The 9,861-nt window shown below is 38.1% G+C and overlaps 1 long non-coding RNA gene across 1 annotated transcript in view; it reads right to left on the minus strand.

Moving 5' to 3' along the window:
• Positions 1-9,861, minus strand: part of LOC146501882 (uncharacterized) — a 230,233-nt gene that overhangs the window by 46,764 nt on the left and 173,608 nt on the right. The window lies entirely within an intron of this gene.

The following is a 9,861-nucleotide window of genomic DNA, read 5'->3' on the forward strand; positions in this document are numbered from 1 at the left end:
CAAAGTGGATGTTTCCAAACCGTCACCCTCGAGTGAGCCACAAGGGGAGATGAGGTCCTCCCTTCCTCCCCCAGGAACAACGGCTGCTGTCAAACCAAATAGAGGACAGCAACATTTGGGTCTCCTGACCTCCTGAGGGTCAACTCAATTTGATTTTAATCGATCAACCGAAGGATTTTTCATTATGTGTGAGCGATTCATTCGGTCATTAGATTATCATACAACACTGAGAACAGGAGCAAAGTTTTTCCTCAAGGTCACTCTTGTTATATTACATGATTGAATTTCACTTGGTTTTCTTTTTGTTTTGCAAATACCTGAGAAGAAATGTGGCTCAGTCAGTCAGTCAGATTTCCTTTCTAACGTATTTACCAGTTTATTGCAGTTATGTGACCTTCTTATTAGCTGTGCAACTAAGTTGTTAAAAACAGATTTCAGACTTAATGTATTATTTGATTATATGATTATGTAATTTGCTTTAAATCCTGTGACAAACTGGCAAGCTGTCCACGATGTACCCTACCGCTCACCCTGTGCCAGTCAGGATATGCCCCCATGTGACTGACAACTGATCAAGAAAATGGATGGACTGATCGATGTTTTAAATCTTATTAGTATGGCCTTTCTTCACTGTCCATAATTATGTGTTAGATATTCCTGAAAAGTGCCTAATAATCCACTTTGCGCAATTATTTACATGGGTATTCATCACTGTAATTTCAGTGTTTTCAGTGGTGAAAAGCAACTGAACATTTATTAAACCACCTGAAAGGTAAATAATTCAGATCAGTGGGCTTTCCTTTGTACTTAAACACATTAAAAGACTAGAGTCAACAGATCAACCAGCAGCATACAATGATATGATGCTGCTGCTGTAATGCTCACCAGTTACCAAGCCAACAACTTTGCAACTAAATACTAACCTGATGTTTGTTTAAAGCGTAAGGCATAACCAATGTAATTCACAAACCTGTGTGCTCCTCGAGAAGAAAAAAACAAAATCAATTGGATTCAATCTCTCAATACTATGAAAGTCTTAGAGCTACAGTGCTTTTTAAAACAAGAAGTCAGTCACAAAGTGCTTTACAGAGCTTTTTTTTTTTTAAGGGTCAATATGAACACGTAAGAATGAGTACAATAACACAAAAACATTATCCAAATGTCTGAATAGATGAGTTTTAAGCTAGTTTTTCAAAGATACCACAAAGTTCCAAGAAGAGCTTTACAGTGTTTCACAATTTTGGCGCTAAGGTTTGGAATGCACAGTCCCACTTAGTTTTTAGACAGATACGTAGAATAACAAAAAGATCTACGTACTAAGGATCCAGCTTGAAGAAAAGTGGTGGGGTAGATCAAGAATATAAATGAGAGCCATAAAAGTAAAAAAACACAATTTTAAATTGATACCTAAAGCTGACCGGAAGCCATTGCAGACACTTTAAAACTGATGTGATACGAGAGAATTTATGAGAGTAAGTTAAAAACCTCAGAGTGATGTTTTGGACAGATTGGAGGTGATTAATTAGTAATTACCACATGAAGGTGAGAACTAGAAGGGCATTTAGACACTTAGCAAATCCTCCACCAAGGATGATGCTGCTTTTTAAGTGATGCCCCTTCTTAGAGTTTTCTAGAACGCAATCGCGATCTATACCAAAATTTAATGGGTTAGTTTTTTTACTGAAACACAGGCATAAAAAAAACACTTCGCACAAACCTTTACTAATTTATAAAGAATTCATTAGAAAATAAGATTGTGCTTGATTGGAGATGGGCCAAGCGAACCTAAGCAAACGTGTTTCATATCTTTGTATGAGATATAGATGAGATTAAACACTTTTTCTTTCTGGGAGACAAATATAAAGTCACATTTTGGATGAAATTAGGTGGTAGCATGTTGTCACTGCACCAAAGGCCTAATTCTCTAAAGTGGAACATTTGGCCTCATGTGGCCTCATTCAAATCTATTTATCCTCTGATCTAGGAGCAGTATTTCACCTTAGTAACCCTATCAGTGTCCTCCACTGACATCAGAAAGACAGAAGGTTTGAGGTAATACAATTGGTTTTGGATGATGGAAAAGTTCATTGAGCATTTATTTGTATTTAGATCTAAATGCAGCCATCTGCCAGACACACTGGAGAACTAGTCCAGAAGTAAAACATGCATGAAAATGAAGAACATAAGCACTTTATTTAGGTCTGTTTTCCAAATTTCCATAACAAGAATAGGATTGTGTGTAACTTTTGTATATCCAGTTGACCGGAATGAACAAAAGGGTTAAAAATGTTTTTGCAACAGGGGATATGTGCAGGCTTTCTGCTGCGATAGTGCTTCTCATTTAAACTCTGAGTTTGTGTTGATGGTAGGGAGCCGTGTCACTACACAGTTTACTACTGAGCATTGTTGTTATCACCATCAGCCTCTCCCCACTTCCCACTCACAGCCTTCCTGCACATGCAAAGCTGAGGTTGGGGGCATTATTGTTAGGGGGCATTAGAGGGCGTTCTAATTGATCCTTCCAGGCAGGTAATTAGCTCTGATGGCATGTGCACCCATGGTGATGAGAATGACAGAGACATAGCCACGTCCTGCCCCTCACCCCAATCATCAACACTCAAATAAAGACTATGTGACCCATGGAGTTGCCACATTCTCTGGTCATTCTTAGGAAAAGACAATAGGTCTGGCTTGTTAAAATAGGCTCCCTCTCAGCGGGGGAACACAGGAGCCACAGCAGCTGTCCCATAGTATAAAGCTTCAATAGTCTGAGCAACCACAGAACCTCCAGTACAAAGATTTGCTTTTTTTTATACTTCTGTGAGGACATACAACATCTCATTAGGAATGAAATATTAAAAGTATTAACATAAACCTTCCCTAGATCTCCGCTGCTATGTGAGAATGTTAGAAAGGTTATTGTTCATAAAAATGTGATAATTAAAAGTCTGTTTTTATATTAACAGTAATTTTACAATAGGGGTAAAATGTACCAAAAAAGGGATATTTATAATCCAGGATGTGGCATGTGATAGGACCAGAGGGAGTCATCCGATGTTAGACCACAGCCTTTATATCATATAGACTGTATATAAAAGATGAAAGAATGATGACATCACCCACTAGCTAGACAAGTCCTGTCTTGGAACCACAAGCTGAGCATTTTGTTGTTTTGTCAGAATCTTGAGGTTTTGAATGGCCATAATGAGTAGAGGTGGGCGTGACTAAGACACTGAGGGACACGAGATACTCATATTGTTACGATTGGTTAATCTGAGAGTGGCTCCACTCTAAAGCATCTCCTGTTTTATTCCTCCTATTTGACTCAAACTGGAGTCAGAATTTGTAGAACATACATTTCTTTCTTTCTTTAAAAAAAGACTTAAAACTGAGACAAACAACTCAGCAAATGTTTACTGAGGTCATAGCCCAAAGAAGGAAAAGGATCATTTTCCCAATGGCTTCTAATGAACAAGCACTTCTTTTTGCTGCCACAGGTGTCGCCCCCTGCTGGTCCCTGGAAAAAATGCAGGGTTAAGGCACTTCTGCATTGACTTGCAAAGAATGTAACATTCAACAGAAAGAGGCAAAAACTTTCCTCTTTCCAAGGATATATGAATGGAAAGGAATCCTAACTCATCTATCAGATAACTTCCAGCTGAGTTCAACTAAATCTATATGTTTCATCCAACTGCCATTTCAGGTCTGTTTGTATTCATGGAAGAAAAACAAGTATCAGGAGCCCCAACAACTGAGAGCATTGTTGTGCGTGAGATGCTTATTCTCTGGTAGAACGATGACATAGGAGGAATCTTGATCTTGTACAGGGAAACACATCCTGGGGCACACGGGCAACAAAGCAACACGACAATGAGAGCTTCTTCTAAAAATATAAGGGCCTGATTGATGAAGCTTGCCATTACAATGGAATCAGTTCTTGCAGAGGGGATTTCTTTATACAACTTACTAGGTTAGTGCTCAAGGGATCAGCTATGGTCAGAGTGACTGCCAACAGACTGTCAGTCAAGGCAATTTGTTACAGTTTGTTTTCACATTAATGGATTAAATTAATACTGTCAGTGCAAAAAGTCTGGAAAAAGTACAGACATTCTGTACTTTAATAGAAGTACAGATACAGATATAGAAAAATACAGTGGATTTACCCAACTGTAAGCAGTTGTAAGAGTTGTCCTGGATAATTTCCACCCTCTACACTGACAGTCTACTGTTCACACTGTCTTTATACAAGACAGTATACAGTTGGTATGTAGGTGGAATTCAGTGAATAAATCTAAGTGTATTCAATTTAATTTCAATTTAATTTCAAATCCATCTCTATTACACTTAATGTAACCTAACCCTGACCACAAGCACCACAGCCACTTTGCACCAGTCCAACAAACTGTTCTTTGCTTTAAATCCATCACAGTACAGCAGACTAACCTGTTTATGCTGCACTAAACTGCAGAGTATTTGCATGGAACCTTTAATAACACAAAGTCAGTCAATACACACCTCAGATCCAAGATATGATTTAACAAAAGAGATCTTCCATCTAAACTTTAAATTTTCAGTTTATTAAATACCACTGAGCAGTCCTTTAAATACTGTCTTTTTTTTTTCTTTTTTTTTTTTTTTACATCTTTCTCCATCTCTGAGTAAAGTTATCTCACATTCACTTCTCTCCTTGTGAAATACAGCAGCTGGAGTTTTAGCTAGCAACACATTGTGGGACAAACTGCACACAGACAGTTTGTGTGTTTGCTGATATTTGTTGAGCTGATAGAAACATTGCATTTTAAATGACTTGACTTAAAAAGTGTTGCTCCCCTTAATGTTTGCTCCTCTTCTTTAGAGCTAGCTGGATGCTGAAATACCACAACTACAGCTTATGGACATTTGTGCATAAAAAACTATGCCCACTTTAATCCCTGACTGTTGGGTTATAAATTATGCATAAATTGTATAGATTTTATCTCTTTCATCTCTTTGTATGCAATAACCCTGGTGATTGATACACCATTAGGATTGCCTTTCATGTTTCGTGTACTGTTCAGGCTCAATTTGGTTTGATCTTTGAAGGCCCACAATAGCAGAATAACCTCTCTCATATGTCTTAACCCAAAAGTTACAAGTCTGTTTTGAAAATGTATGGAGTAGAAAGTACAAATATTTCTGTAAAAATGTAAGGCGTAAAAGTAAAACGTTGTCAAAAAGATACCTGATAATTCTACTTAAGTACAGTAACAAAGTATTTGTACTTCATACAAATACTTTTTCACAGTCACACTCACAGGTTTTCTGAATTACAGTCTCAAAATCCCTTATTAAATGTACCATCCAAATCCAGTGAGAATTAAACTGAATTGTGGTCAGTTTGCAATGCTTGCTTTAATGTAGATGAATTGATGATGTAATGATTTTGGCTTATTATTTAGCATTATTTCATGTTTTCATAAGAACCAGGGAAGAACTAATCATTTATTTTTTATTTTACTATTTTAACATTATGTGGTGTTAAAGCTTTTCCAAGATGTAACAGCATGTTTATAAATCCTGCAGGTATGAAATCAATATTCATTCTGCCTTTCTCCCTCAACCTTATTTTGCTATCTGAAATTGCTTCATGAAACAACTACCTGCTACTGCTAGAAACACAATGATAGTGATAAACCAAAACAGCAAATTCGTGGGGTCTAAAAGCTCACTGCTTAAATCTGACATTTAAGTCTCAAGAAAAAGTTTAATGTGTCACAATGTGAAAACTCCAGTTCTGTCACTCTTTCCATCCTCGCCATTTCATGAACTTCCCTCACACCTCTGTTACATAGAGTTCACATTTCTGTGCCACGTTATCGAGTGCCCTTTTGACACATGGGGCTATTTTGAAATCCAGGCTTGTGTGGGAGGATTTAGGAGCGTCTCCTGAACAAGGCCGGCAGTGGTTGATTGTCCAGACTGCTTGGTGGACGGATACTGGTCATCTTGACTCACACCCTGAGCCCACTAACATCGATGCAGCAGCCACCTTTGCTAAGTGCATTCCCAAAGGCCCCAGCCCAAATCTCTGCTTGACCCTGACTGATAAACTACGCTATGGATAGACCAAAGGAGAGCTTTTACCTTTGAAATAAAGGTTAGTGGAAAGTTTTTACAACAACAAACTGGACTATTGTGACTCAAAATATGGGCCCCAAAAGATTTTTGTTCTACTGTTAACAGTGAATAACGCAATTTTATTAATAATTAAACGCTTTCACAAAGCCTGTTAATTTTTTGGGTTTATTTTTTCTACATATTATTGGGTGTGAATCATATCAACATAAATAAATGCCACTTTAACAAACTTTTATTTTCAATCAATATGCCATAAAATCAAAATATACTAAGTAGGATGAGCTACATGGACAGACAGAAGGACCAGGTTTGGTGACTTCAACAGGCTCCAGGTTTGGAGTTGTACATAGTCCAAGGAGGTCTGGCCTGTATCATCCGCATGCAGACAATAATTGGTCATGACTGAGAGGCTCCTGTACCCACATGTTCTGGCTGAGGAGCTGATAAGACTTTTGGAGGCCTCTTTTACAGGTTATGTTCAAATGAGGCCTCAGAGAGGAAGCAGTATCGTTGGGTGATGGCATTAAAGTTCACCTTTTAGGAAGAAACAACAGTAAATGTAAAGAAATATAAAACAATTAAAAAACGGAGAAAAAAATCAAAATATGAGAGACGATTTAGTTATCCAGCAACATCAGCAATAAAAATTAGGATAAGATTTTGGGTCATTTATGATCTAACAATACTACATATTTTTACGGCTAAACAGGACTTTTCTTTGTAAATGTATGGACTTTTTACACTGTTGTATTGTTAGTTCACATAAAGTGAAATAGTCTTTTCTATTGACCATTTATCTTGAAAGTATCAGTATAAGCATGTGAAGTACTTATTAACTGAAACATGTAACTACCCTCTTAAAACAGCGTATTGTCAAACTTCAGTTTTCTTTCCTTCCCTTATTTCCACTTCCCAGAAGGAAATATACTTAAGAATGGCAAAAAAAAAAAAAAAGTCTTTTGTTTGTATGGCACTGATAAATATCTTTTTAAGTAGTTCTGAATATGTCAACTGAGAAAAAAAACATTGAATTTTTTTAAACACTTTCTACGTCTTGCTTGTTGCATTTAACGTTTTAGGTTCCCATGAAAGTTGCAGGAATTACAGAGAACATCTTAAACATATAAAAATTGGAATTTCTAACCAGTTCACACCACCAACAGCCTGAATCAGTCATACAAGGCTGTGCTTTTACATTACATATGCCAGATTTTAACCCTACCGACCAGAAGTTACAGCAGAAATTGACACTTGTCAGACCAGCAACATATTTTCCATTTTTAGTTACCCTGCCAGAGAACTGAACTTTTTTTTTTTGTGGACCTTTCTCTATAAACCCAAGAGCTGATCGTGGGAACAACCAAGTAGTTCTGCAGTTCCAGACATACTCTGATATTTTGGCACCAACAATCATGCCGCTGTAAGATTTTAAAGGATAATATTAGGAAATTATGTAATGTTTAAAATTTAAGTCCTCCGTAAGAGCAGGTGAAGAGATGATGAGCTTGGTGAGAAATCAGTTCACACATTGATGGTTTTAGTCTTTTCACTATTTTCACGCTGACAATGATAACTAGAATTAGGCACATACACAACACCTAAACCTGGCTTTAGTCCACCTAAGTATTATCACTTCAGAGTTCCCGTGGATGTTCAGGTACGCCAAGAATATACCTTTCAGTGAGAAAGATGTATCATACAAACAGGTGAAGGAACGACCTGAAAATACAACGCCTGCTACAACAGTGTTCTCCAGCATGGAGGCATAAAAATATGGATTATTTCCAATGTTGCCCTGCAAGTGTATAACATTGTGTTTCTATGGTCACTTTGCAATCTCCCTTGAAACCTCTACAACTGTTGAGTACTGGCTGCACTTACTCTTGGTTGTTGACTTTTGTGCTTTTTACTTTTTTTAGACTTTACTCTCATTTTATCCCCTTTGTCATTTGCTATAGTCCCTTTGTGTTCACTTTTCTAAGTGTGGCAGCAAACCAGAGGCGGTGACTCCTGTACAATTCTTTAATTCAGCAGTCCCTCCCGTCTTATCGTGCCCTGCAGCTTGGCCGGATTGGGCAATATAAATTGAACTTGCCCAGCAGAGAGACGCCGGTTTCTCTTTTGGGTCCGCACATTGTTTCGTCTATAGGCCTGTATTTATTTAGATGTAAATCAGTTTGCAAAAGTGTTACATCCTGCCCTTGTGTAGTGGGCGGAGGACTGGTGCTCATTTGTTGGAGGAAGTCAGCCCCATCGAGATTGGAGCTGTGCAGATTGTTTTCCATTATAAGGCTGTTATTGATGTGAGAGGGTGACATCATGCTGCCTCGCCCTCACAGGCAGCGTTGGTGAGAAAGAGCCTATCTCTTATTCATTACTCAGCACAGCGAGGAGGATGGACTTGTCTTCATGTTTCATCCAAAAATAAGTTGAGTGGAGGTTTTAAGAGTCTCCCCATCCCGCAAAAGGGTCACTCCAATAGCTAAACTCAAAGCAGAAGACTGGAGCATGGAAATTGACTAGTAAGTACCTAAATGTGCTGTAAAAGCAATAGTTTAACATTCTGGTGAATCAAGCAGTCAAAGCTATAGCCAGGCCCAGAGAACAGACACATTTTGGCTGAATCTTGGTTACTTTCTGGCACTAATGACTCACTTACTGCACTTGCTAATGCTGAGGGGGGCCAGATGTGGCCCAGAAGTCGTAAAGAAGGCTTGTCATGGGTCAATGCAAGTATTGTGGTTCAGATGTAGCCCAAATGCCACAGCACACCTGGCCTCTGGTTCACACAAAATGAACCTGTGGCTGTTGTCATATAGCAGAATGACTTTAAGAAGGATGAATAAGACTTCAAAGTTCCTATGACTTTCAAAAAGCACTTTATGCACCAGTCTGAGCAACAGAAATCCATAAAATACCAAACCTTTCTTTTATGTTTCAAATCTAGAGTGTAAATTTTCTCACTTTTTCAGGGCATTACGGTTACATTTCAAAGGCTTATATTTACCAGTGAAGACAATGAAGACAATTTAATAGCAGTTTGAAAATTAACCTTGCACTTTTTTACAGTATGTGTTAATCAGTGCCGTAATCTTGCATAAAGAGAATATGCAATGCCATTTTTAGTATATGAAATATATTTAAGGCCATATTTGAACACAAAGAGTTGTCTGTCTCTCTATGTTAGTCCAGGAACAGATTTGCAACCATTCCAGGTTGCGCACCACCTCTTGCCCCATGATAGCTGGGATAGGCTCAGCCCCCCTGCCACCCTGCATTGGATAAGCAGAAGAAGATAGATGGATGAACGGACCATGTATAAAAATATGAAGGTACAGGAATCCTCTTTCATTAGATAGATTAAAATAGTGAACTACTTTCAGCTTCCTCTGGCAAAAAATGCCAGACAATAACATAAGTCATGCTGCGGCCTGTGAATAATGCAGTACTAATTTGAGACTGTTGGTAATAGCTATGCCACCTTTATGTAATTCTAATTCTTAGCTTAATCTTCGTAGATATATAGGTACAATCTAAATATTTTTTCCTGCATACTTCGCCTTTTTCCCCCTTTTTTTAGAAAGTCTTTTCCTCGTGAAGACAACATCTAATAGGCATGCAAAGGGGAACGAATTAATGGAATGCCAGCTTTATAATAAAGGCAGAGTAACACCATGTCCTGGCTTGCATGACCGCTCATAGCTGGTAGAAAACTACAGGTTACCCTATTTGAAGCCTGTTAGT

The sequence above is a fragment of the Neolamprologus multifasciatus genome, chromosome 15 (genome assembly GCF_963576455.1).
Source record: "Neolamprologus multifasciatus chromosome 15, fNeoMul1.2, whole genome shotgun sequence".
NCBI classification, from domain to species: Eukaryota; Metazoa; Chordata; class Actinopteri; order Cichliformes; family Cichlidae; genus Neolamprologus; species Neolamprologus multifasciatus.